At 39.8% G+C, this 11512-nt stretch overlaps 1 protein-coding gene across 1 annotated transcript in view; it reads left to right on the forward strand.

Moving 5' to 3' along the window:
* The first annotated feature begins 2489 nt into the window (after positions 1-2489).
* The window catches only part of LOC106579729 (potassium voltage-gated channel subfamily B member 2), a 10776-nt gene continuing 1753 nt past the window's right edge, over positions 2490-11512 (forward strand). Inside the window, exon 1 of the mRNA XM_014159893.2 lies at positions 2490-2801. The gene's annotated coding sequence lies outside the window, so the exon portion shown is untranslated. The remainder of the gene's footprint in view (positions 2802-11512) is intronic.

Genomic DNA, 11512 nt, shown 5'->3' on the forward strand with positions numbered 1-11512 from the left:
ATAAAGATGAACTTTATTGAACAAAACTAACATTTATTGTCTAACATGGAGTCCTGGGAGTGCCATCAGATGAAGATCATCAAAGGTAAGTGATTAATTTTAACGCTATTTCTGACTTTTCTGAGTCCTCTCCTTGGTTGGAAAATGGCTGTATGGTTTTCTGTGGCTAGGTGCTGTCCTAACATAATCGAATGGTGTGCTTTCACCGTAAAGCCTTTTTGAAATCTGATACAGCGGCTGGATTAACAAGACGTTTATCTTTAATCCTATGTATAACACTTCTATCTTTCATCAATGTTTATGATGAGTATTTCTGTAATTTGATGTGGCTCTCTGAAATTTCACCGGATGTTTGTTTGAGACAATGATTACTGAACATAACGCACCAATTTCAACTGAGGTTTTTGAACATAAAGAGGGACATTATCGAACAAAACAAACATTTATTGTGTAACATGAAGTCCTGTGAGTGCCATCAGATGAAGATCATCAAAGGTAAGTGATTCATTTTAATGCTATTTCTGACTTTTGTGAGCCCTCTCCTTGGCTGGAAAATGGCTGTATGGTTTTCTGTGACTAGGCGCTGACCTAACATAATCGCATGGTGTACTTTCACCTTAAAGCCTTTTTGAAAATCGGACACTGCTTTTGGATTAACGAGAACTTTATCTTTAAAATGGTGTATAATACTTGTATGTTTGAGGAATTTTAATTATGAGATTTCTGTTGTTTGAATTTGGCGCCCTGCAATTTCACTGGCTGTAGGCCAGGTGTTCCGCTAGCAGAACCCCCTTCCCAGAAAGGTTAATCAGGTTTCAGATAGAAAACTGCTGGGCATGAAATGTTCAAGTGACACAGTATAAGCTATTTGGGGAATATCATTTGTGTAATGAACAGCTGTGACAGACAGACGAAGGGGAGAGAGAGAGAGAGAGAGAGAGAGAGAGAGAGAGAGAGAGAGAGAGAGAGAGAGAGAGAGAGAACTACAATACTGTAGCTAGTTAACAATTGAAGGGATAATAATTGAATAGCCGTGATTATTTATTTGAGACGAGATAACTTAACAGGTGAGAAGAGGGTTAACCTACCTGGAGGCTAAAGGTGAAACGTCTTCAGTTGCCAGTTACTTCTCTTGTGGTGAGGGCGGCTGAAGTGTCAGGTGTGTTAGTGTACAATATACATAAAGATATACAGACAATCAGTTTACCTACTGTTCTCGTTTCACAAAGGTCAGCGGGCAACAACAGCCAGAAGCATGTAGCTTCTTAAATTGCTTCGGTTGTTGCCTACTGTGGGCTACATGTTGTGAGATTAAGGTGAGGGGAGTTCCACAGGCTAGCGTAATGGATATCCCACTGTTGTGAGATTACAACCACTACCTTACACATTATAGTTTAAATCCTCTGTGTGTGTGTGTGTGTGTGTGTGTGTGTGTGTGTGTGTGTGTGTGGCTAATCGGTTTGGTAACACACTCCATGAAGACAATAGCTGGACAAGATGTTATATTTGAAATCCTACCTTCTTGTGATTGACAGAGAGAACCCTCTGCTCCTGCCTTAAGAACCCTGCTGAACATTAGTGCACTATAGAATAGGGTGCCATTTATAGGCAAAATTAGTGCACTATAGAATAGGGTGCCATTTATAGGCAAAATTAGTGCACTATAGAATAGGGTGCCATTTATGGGCAAAATTAGTGCACTATAGAATAGGGTGCCATTTATGGGCAAAATTAGTGCACTATAAAATAGGGTGCTATTTATGGGCAAAATTAGTGCACTATAGAATAGGGTGCCATTTATGGGCAAAATTAGTGCACTATAGAATAGGGTGCCATTTATGGGCAAAATTAGTGCACTATAGAATAGGGTGCCATTTATGGGCAAAATTAGTGCACTATAGAATAGGGTGCCATTTCAGAAGCAGCGCCCCTCTCCTCTCTAAAGCTCCTAATATAGATACACTGTTGGACTGGCTGTTTTCTGTACTATGACTGACTGGCTGTTTTCTGTACTATGACTGACTGGCTGTTTTCTGTACTATGACTGACTGGCTGTTTTCTGTACTGTGACTGAATGGCTGTCTGCTGTATTCTGTACCTACTCTGTACTGTGACAGTGGTTATCTGCTGTATTCTGTACCTACTCTGTACTGTGACTGAATGGCTGTCTGCTGTATTCTGTACCTACTCTGTACTGTGACTGAATGGCTGTCTGCTGTATTCTGTACCTACTCTGTACTGTGACTGAATGGCTGTCTGCTGTATTCTGTACCTACTCTGTACTGTGACTGAATGGCTGTCTGCTGTATTCTGTACCTACTCTGTACTGTGACTGACTGGCTGTCTGTGGGACGGCTCCATTCTTGCTCCTCTCCTCTCCGCAGTTCGCCTCACAGTACGTTTTCCCGTTCGCTCCCGTTGCCTTTTACGCGCCACTCGACGTCTGCAGATACACACACACACAGTAGCCTGGTGTACCCTCACAGCACTCACACACCCCCCAATCGATGGAGGTATATATCGAATACTCATACCAGGAGTCTCTATCATCTTCTACAAAACTGCCTTCCTTCATTTCTGCTGAGGATTTTTCATCAAGAGGGTAGACTAAATGTTTTTTATTCCTCGTTTGAGTTTATCAAAATGTTGGAGACATGTTGTCTATTGACTCAGAGTCGCGTTCAGAGCGCAGAGCTCGGGAATCTTAGCGGATTGACTGAAGGGGATCCCGGATCAATTATTTATCTCCTTCCCCCGTCGGAACAAGAGTTTGCATGCAAAAGGTGGTTTATTTCGGCAAGGTAAGACTCGTGCATTTTCTAAATGTGGTAAAACCCTTTTCCCTTATGGCCCAGGCAGTCTTGTTGCTGTGTTTTCTGGCTACTTTAAACAGTATAACATTTTGCATGTTGGTGGGTGTGCGAGGGGGAATCTTTTTTGTGATATGAAAAATATAAACAATTAAATTAGTTAAAATTAGGCTCAATGGTGCAACGAAAGAGTTGTGCAACAGTTTCTGGGGGGGGGGGGGGGGGGTGACAGGTTGGCGGCTGCAATCAATACTATCATACACATTTCCATTACTGAAATATTATGTAATAAATACAGTGTAGTTCAGCCTATTTAAATCCACAATTCACACACCTAATTAAACCAGTAAATTTAACGGAAGTATAATTTAATCAATTAAAAATGTCTAGCTTTACCTTCAGGCTATATTTAGGTTTTGTAATATATAGTTATTAATCTCCATTAATAATGTCAGTTATTAAAGGCTAGGCTACTATGTGTCAGTGTTGCGTCACATAATAATGTCCAGTGATCACTCAGGGGAGTGACGAACGCAATTAGAAACATTTTACAGTCTCTCCCACACCCGCCTTCTTACCATGAATACCGTATCATTTATTAAACAGAAAAGAGGCACTTGGATTACAGATATTCGCATAGATGTAAACGATTTGATAATGTATGATGAACACGAGCTCGACTGGAGAGATGTAGGCTATGTAATATGTTATGGTTGAATATAACAACAATGTTCTTAGTCGAGTGGGTCAAAATTAACTTTTTTAGCTGCATCTGTAATATGGCTTCATATAGTCCGCTCAGGCGTTATCCATAAAGCCTCATATAGTCCTTCATATAGTCCGCTCAGGCGTTATCTCTAAAGTTTCATATAGCCCGCTCAGGCGTTATCCATAAAGCTTCATATAGTCCTTCATATAGTCCGCTCAGGCGTTATCTATAAAGCTTCATATAGTCCGCTCAGGCGTTATCTATAAAGCTTCATATAGTCCGCTCAGGCGTTATCTATAAAGCTTCATATAGTCCGCTCAGGCATTATCTATAAAGCTTCATATAGTCTGCTCAGGCGTTATCTATAAAGCTTCATATAGTCCGCTCAGGCGTTATCTATAAAGCTTCATATAGTCCGCTCAGGCGTTATCTATAAAGCTTCATATAGTCCGCTCAGGCGTTATCTATAAAGCTTCATATAGTCTGCTCAGGCGTTATCTATAAAGCTTCATATAGTCCGCTCAGGCGTTATCTATAAAGCTTCATATAGTCCGCTCAGGCGTTATCTATAAAGCTTCATATAGTCCGCTCAGGCGTTATCCATAAAGCTTCATATAGTCCGCTCAGGCGTTATCTATAAAGCTTCATATAGTCCGCTCAGGCGTTATCTATAAAGCTTCATATAGTCCTTCATATAGTCCGCTCAGGCGTTATCTATAAAGCTTCATATAGTCCGCTCAGGCGTTATCCATAAAGCTTCATATAGTCCTTCATATAGTCCGCTCAGGCGTTATCTATAAAGCTTCATATAGTCCGCTCAGGCGTTATCCATAAAGCTTCATATAGTCCTTCATATAGTCTGCTCAGGCGTTATCTATAAAGCTTCATATAATCCGCTCAGGCGTTATCTATAAAGCTTCATATAGTCCGCTCAGGCGTTATCCATAAAGCTTCATATAGTCCGCTCAGGCGTTATCTATAAAGCTTCATATAGTCCGCTCAGGCGTTATCCATAAAGCTTCATATAGTCCGCTCAGGCGTTATCTATAAAGCTTCATATAGTCCGCTCAGGCGTTATCCATAAAGCTTCATATAGTCCGCTCAGGCGTTATCTATAAAGCTTCATATAGTCCGCTCAGGCGTTATCTATAAAGCTTCATATAGTCCGCTCAGGCGTTATCTATAAAGCTTCATATAGTCTGCTCAGGCGTTATCTATAAAGCTTCATATAGTCCGCTCAGGCGTTATCCATAAAGCTTCATATAGTCCGCTCAGGCGTTATCTATAAAGCTTCATATAGTCCGCTCAGGCGTTATCTATAAAGCTTCATATAGTCCGCTCAGGCGTTATCCATAAAGCTTCATATAGTCCTTCATATAGTCTGCTCAGGCGTTATCTATAAAGCTTCATATAGTCCGCTCAGGCGTTATCCATAAAGCTTCATATAGTCCGCTCAGGCGTTATCTATAAAGCTTCATATAGTCTGCTCAGGCGTTATCCGTACTAGCGTCCAGGGAGTGCAACCTTGAGAAGATACAAGGCAGTGATAACGATTGATGTTGGTTTTGGCAGGGAGATAATGACTTGTGTAAATTGCAGGTAAATACTTCTCTGAATGAAATAATAAAATCTACGTCGACTCATCTCCCCTGATGCTGGGCCAGTATTTATAAAACATCTCAGACTAGGAGTGCTGATCTAGGATCAGATCTCCCCCCCCCATGTCCATGTGATCTTATTTATTGAGATGGAAAAATACATAGCTGATCCCAGATCTGTAGTCGGAGACGCTTCCTGAATACGGGGCTAAGATATAGCCGTAGCATCGTCATAACACGTTCCTGTGTAGAGGTAGTTCAAAACAGATCCTCCCGTCATGATAGGGTACTGTAGCCTAGGTCCCATCACATAGGTAAATCAACATTATCTGTTGTTATTTTAACCTTTATTTAACTAGGCAAGTCATTTATGAACAAATTCTTATTTACAATGAAGGCCTACCGGGGAAAAGTGGGTTAACTGCCTTGTTCAGGGTTAGAAAGACAGTTTTTGTACCTTGTCAGCTCAGGGATTCAAATCCAGCAACCTTTCGGTTACTGGTCCAACGCTCTGACCACTAGGCTACCTGTAACGTTAGTGGGTTACTCACGGGCACAATACAGCGGTTTTGATTTTGAGACTGGAGTGCAATGCAATGCACAAAATGAGTCCTATTGAATTGATTTCAAATGAAGGTAAGACTTCAACTGTGCTGATAATGTAACTGTCATAAATAACTTAAATCAAATCACATCACATTTTATTGGTCACATACACGTGTTTAGCAGATGCTATTGTGGGTGTAACTAAATGCTTGTGTTTCTAGCTCCAACAGTGCAGTAATATCTAACTAAATGCTTGTGTTTCTAGCTCCGACAGTGCAGTAATATCTAACTAAATGCTTGTGTTTCTAGCTCCAACAGTACAGTAATATCTAACTAAATGCTTGTGTTTCTAGCTCCGACAGTGCAGTAATACCTAACTAAATGCTTGAGTTTCTAGCTCCAACAGTGCAGTAATATCTAACTAAATGCTTGTGTTTCTAGCTCTGACAGTGCAGTAATACCTAACTAAATGCTTGTGTTTCTAGCCCCAACAGTGCAGTCATACCTAACTAAATGCTTGTGTTTCTAGCTCCGACAGTGCAGTAATATCTAACTAAATGCTTGTGTTTCTAGCTCCAACAGTGCAGTAATACCTAACTAAATGCTTGTGTTTCTAGCTCCAACAGTGCAGTAATATCTAACTAAATGCTTGTGTTTCTAGCTCCAACAGTGCAGTAATATCTAACTAAATGCTTGTGTTTCTAGCTCTGACAGTGCAGTAATACCTAACTAAATGCTTGTGTTTCTAGCTCCAACAGTGCAGTAATACCTAACTAAATGCTTGTGTTTCTAGCTCCAACAGTGCAGTAATATCTAACTAAATGCTTGTGTTTCTAGCTCTGACAGTGCAGTAATACCTAACTAAATGCTTGTGTTTCTAGCTCCGACAGTGCAGTAATACCTAACTAAATGCTTGTGTTTCTAGCTCTGACAGTGCAGTAATACCTAACTAAATGCTTGTGTTTCTAGCTCCGACAGTGCAGTAATATCTAACTAAATGCTTGTGTTTCTAGCTCTGACAGTGCAGTAATATCTAACTAAATGCTTGTGTTTCTAGCCCCAACAGTGCAGTAATATCTAACTAAATGCTTGTGTTTCTAGCTCCAACAGTGCAGTAATACCTAACTAAATGCTTGTGTTTCTAGCTCCGACAGTGCAGTAATACCTAACTAAATGCTTGTGTTTCTAGCTCCGACAGTGCAGTAATACCTAACTAAATGCTTGTGTTTCTAGCTCCGACAGTGCAGTAATATCTAACTAAATGCTTGTGTTTCTAGCTCTGACAGTGCAGTAATACCTAACTAAATGCTTGTGTTTCTAGCTCCAACAGTGCAGTAATATCTAACTAAATGCTTGTGTTTCTAGCTCTGACAGTGCAGTAATACCTAACTAAATGTTTGTGTTTCTAGCTCCGACAGTGCAGTAATATCTAACTAAATGCTTGTGTTTCTAGCTCTGACAGTGCAGTAATATTAATTCATATCTGACATTTTCACAACATATACCCAATACACACATATCTAAGTAAAGGAATGGCATTTAAAAGGCTTTCATTCTGAGGTCCTGTCACGTCCTGACCCTAGTAAGATGTCATTTTCTATAGTAGAGGAGGTCAGGGCGTGACAGGGGGTGTTTTGGGTGGTTTGTCTATGTTTTCTATTTCTGTGTTTTGTTCTAGTATTCTATTCTTATGTTGGAGGTTTTTGGGATGATCTCCAATTAGAGGCAGCTGGTTCGCGTTGTCTCTAATTGGAGATCATATTTAAGTTGGGGTTTTTTCTAGTGTGTTTGTGGGCAGTTGTGTTCTGTGTAGACGTGTTCTGTGTAGTTGTGTTCTGTGTAGACGTGTTCTGTGTAGACGTGTTCTGTGTAGACGTGTTCTGTGTAGACGTGTTCTGTGTAGTTGTGTTCTGTGTAGTTGTGTTCTGTGTAGACGTGTTCTGTGTAGTTGTGTTCTGTGTAGTTGTGTTCTGTGTAGACGTGTTCTGTGTAGCTGTGTTCTGTGTAGACGTGTTCTGTGTAGCTGTGTTCTGTGTAGACGTGTTCTGTGTAGCTGTGTTCTGTGTAGACGTGTTCTGTGTAGTTGTGTTCTGTGTAGACGTGTTCTGTGTAGTTGTGTTCTGTGTAGTTATGTTCTGTGTAGACGTGTTCTGTGTAGTTGTGTTCTGTGTAGTTGTGTTCTGTGTAGACGTGTTCTGTGTAGTTGTGTTCTGTGTAGTTGTGTTCTGTGTAGACGTGTTCTGTGTAGCTGTGTTCTGTGTAGACGTGTTCTGTGTATCTGTGTTCTGTGTAGACGTGTTCTGTGTAGCTGTGTTCTGTGTAGACGTGTTCTGTGTAGTTGTGTTCTGTGTAGACGTGTTCTGTGTAGTTGTGTTCTGTGTAGACGTGTTCTGTGTAGTTGTGTTCTGTGTAGTTGTGTTCTGTGTAGTTGTGTTCTGTGTAGACGTGTTCTGTGTAGCTGTGTTCTGTGTAGACGTGTTCTGTGTAGTTGTGTTCTGTGTAGTTGTGTTCTGTGTAGACGTGTTCTGTGTAGTTGTGTTCTGTGTAGTTGTGTTCTGTGTAGACGTGTTCTGTGTAGTCGTGTTCTGTGTAGTTGTGTTCTGTGTAGACGTGTTCTGTGTAGCTGTGTTCTGTGTAGACGTGTTCTGTGTAGTTGTGTTCTGTGTAGACGTGTTCTGTGTAGTTGTGTTCTGTGTAGCTGTGTTCTGTGTAGTTGTGTTCTGTGTAGACGTGTTCTGTGTATCTGTGTTCTGTGTATCTGTGTTCTGTGTAGACGTGTTCTGTGTAGCTGTGTTCTGTGTAGACGTGTTCTGTGTAGTTGTGTTCTGTGTAGTTGTGTTCTGTGTAGTTGTGTTCTGTGTAGTTGTGTTCTGTGTAGTTGTGTTCTGTGTAGACGTGTTCTGTGTAGTTGTGTTCTGTGTAGTTGTGTTCTGTGTAGACGTGTTCTGTGTAGTTGTGTTCTGTGTAGTTGTGTTCTGTGTAGTTGTGTTCTGTGTAGTTGTGTTCTGTGTAGTTGTGTTCTGTGTAGACGTGTTCTGTGTAGACGTGTTCTGTGTAGTTGTGTTCTGTGTAGTTGTGTTCTGTGTAGTTGTGTTCTGTGTAGTCGTGTTCTGTGTAGTTGTGTTCTGTGTAGTTGTGTTCTGTGTAGCTGTGTTCTGTGTAGCTGTGTTCTGTGTAGTCTTCAGTACCTGACAGAACTGTTAGCTGTTGGTTTTCTCTTTGTTATTTTCTTTAGTGTTCTGAGTTTAATAAACGCCATTATGAGCACTCAACACGCTGCGCCTTGGTCCCCTCTATACCACAGCCGTTACAGGTGAACTCAAATGTTATGAAAGAAATGTGATTATTTTGCAGAAATTAAATTGGATATTGATCGATTTATATTGATTTTGATTTGAAAACTTATATTGTAGTGTTATTGTAACAACAGGTGTCTCTGGCTCTACCTGCCAAATCTCTGTTGTTGCTATAAGGACTAGACCACTGTGTTGCTACTATAAGGACTATAACACTGTGTTGTTACTATAAGGACTAGAACACTGTGTTACTATAAGGACTAGAGCACTGTGTTGTTACTATAACACTGTGTTGTTGCTATAAGGACTAGAACACTGTGTTGTTACTATAACACTGTGTTGTTACTATAAGGACTATAACACTGTGTTGTTACTATAAGGACTAGAACACTGTGTTGTTACTATAAGGACTATAACACTGTTGTTACTATAAGGACTAGAACACTGTGTTGTTACTATAAGGACTAGAACACTGTGTTACTGTAAGGACTAGAGCACTGTGTTGTTACTATAACACTGTGTTGTTGCTATAAGGACTAGAACACTGTGTTGTTACTATAACACTGTGTTGTTGCTATAAGGACTAGACCACTGTGTTGTTACTATAAGGACTATAACACTGTGTTGTTACTATAAGGACTAGAACACTGTGTTGTTACTATAAGGACTAGACCACTGTGTTGTTACTATAAGGACTATAACACTGTGTTGTTTCTATAAGGACTAGAACACTGTGTTGTTACTATAACACTCTGTTGTTGCTATAAGGACTAGAACACTGTGTTGTTACTATAACACTGTGTTGTTGCTATAAGGACTAGAACACTGTGTTGTTACTATAACACTGTGTTGTTGCTATAAGGACTATAACACTGTGTTGTTACTATAAGGACTATAACACTGTGTTGTTTCTATAAGGACTATAACACTGTGTTGCTATAAGGACTATAACACTGTGTTGTTACTATAAGGACTATAACACTGTGTTGTTGCTATAAGGACTATAACACTGTGTTGCTATAAGGACTAGAACACTGTGTTGTTTCTATAAGGACTAGAACACTGTGTTGCTATAAGGACTATAACACTGTGTTGTTTCTATAAGGACTAGAACACTGTGTTGCTATAAGGACTAGAACACTGTGTTGTTACTATAAGGACTAGAACACTGTGTTGTTACTATAAGGACTAGAACACTGTGTTGTTACTATAAGGACTATAACACTGTGTTGTTACTATAAGGACTAGAACACTGTGTTGCTATAAGGACTAGAACACTGTGTTGTTACTATAAGGACTAGAACACTGTGTTGTTGCTATAAGGACTAGAACACTGTGTTGCTATAAGGACTAGAACACTGTGTTGTTACTATAAGGACTAGAACACTGTGTTGTTGCTATAAGGACTAGAACACTGTGTTGTTACTATAAGGACTATAACACTGTGTTGTTACTATAAGGACTAGAACACTGTGTTGTTACTATAAGGACTAGAACACTGTGTTGTTACTATAAGGACTAGAACACTGTGTTTTTCCTATAAGGACTAGAACACTGTGTTGCTATAAGCACTAGAACACTGTGTTGTTTCTATAAGGACTAGAACACTGTGTTGTTACTATAAGGACTAGAACACTGTGTTGCTATAAGGACTAGAACACTGTGTTGCTACTATAAGGACTAGAACACTGTGTTGTTTCTATAAGGACTAGAACACTGTGTTGTTTCTATAAGGACTAGAACACTGTGTTGTTTCTATAAGGACTAGAACACTGTGTTGTTACTATAAGGACTAGAACACTGTGTTGCTATAAGGACTAGAACACTGTGTTGTTACTATAAGGACTAGAACACTGTGTTGCTATAAGGACTAGAACACTGTGTTGTTGCTATAAGGACTAGAACACTGTGTTGTTACTATAAGGACTAGAACACTGTGTTGCTATAAGGACTAGAACACTGTGTTGTTACTATAAGGACTAGAACACTGTGTTGCTATAAGGACTAGAACACTGTGTTGTTACTATAAGGACTAGAACACTGTGTTGCTATAAGGACTAGAACACTGTGTTGTTGCTATAAGGACTAGAACACTGTGTTGTTGCTATAAGGACTAGAACACTGTGTTGCTATAAGGACTAGAACACTGTGTTGCTATAAGGACTAGAACACTGTGTTGTTACTATAAGGACTAGAACACTGTGTTGCTATAAGGACTAGAACACTGTGTTGCTATAAGGACTAGAACACTGTGTTGCTATAAGGACTACAACACTGTGTTGCTATAAGGACTAGAACACTGTGTTGCTATAAGGACTAGAACACTGTTCAATAGAGATATCTGTAAATGTGCCAGTTCAGAACCTCCAGAACCTTCATCTCTTTTCTGTTGTAATAATTTAATTTTACTGACCTTTATTTAATCAGGGAGTCACCAGTGTCTCTTTTACGATGGAGTCCTGCATATACAATTTCATAAAATGCATAAACAATCTAATACGATATGAAACTAATAGAACACGTATTGAACAGACAAACATATAAATACATTCA

Source organism: Salmo salar, chromosome ssa19, assembly GCF_905237065.1.
Source record: "Salmo salar chromosome ssa19, Ssal_v3.1, whole genome shotgun sequence".
NCBI lineage: Eukaryota > Metazoa > Chordata > Actinopteri > Salmoniformes > Salmonidae > Salmo > Salmo salar.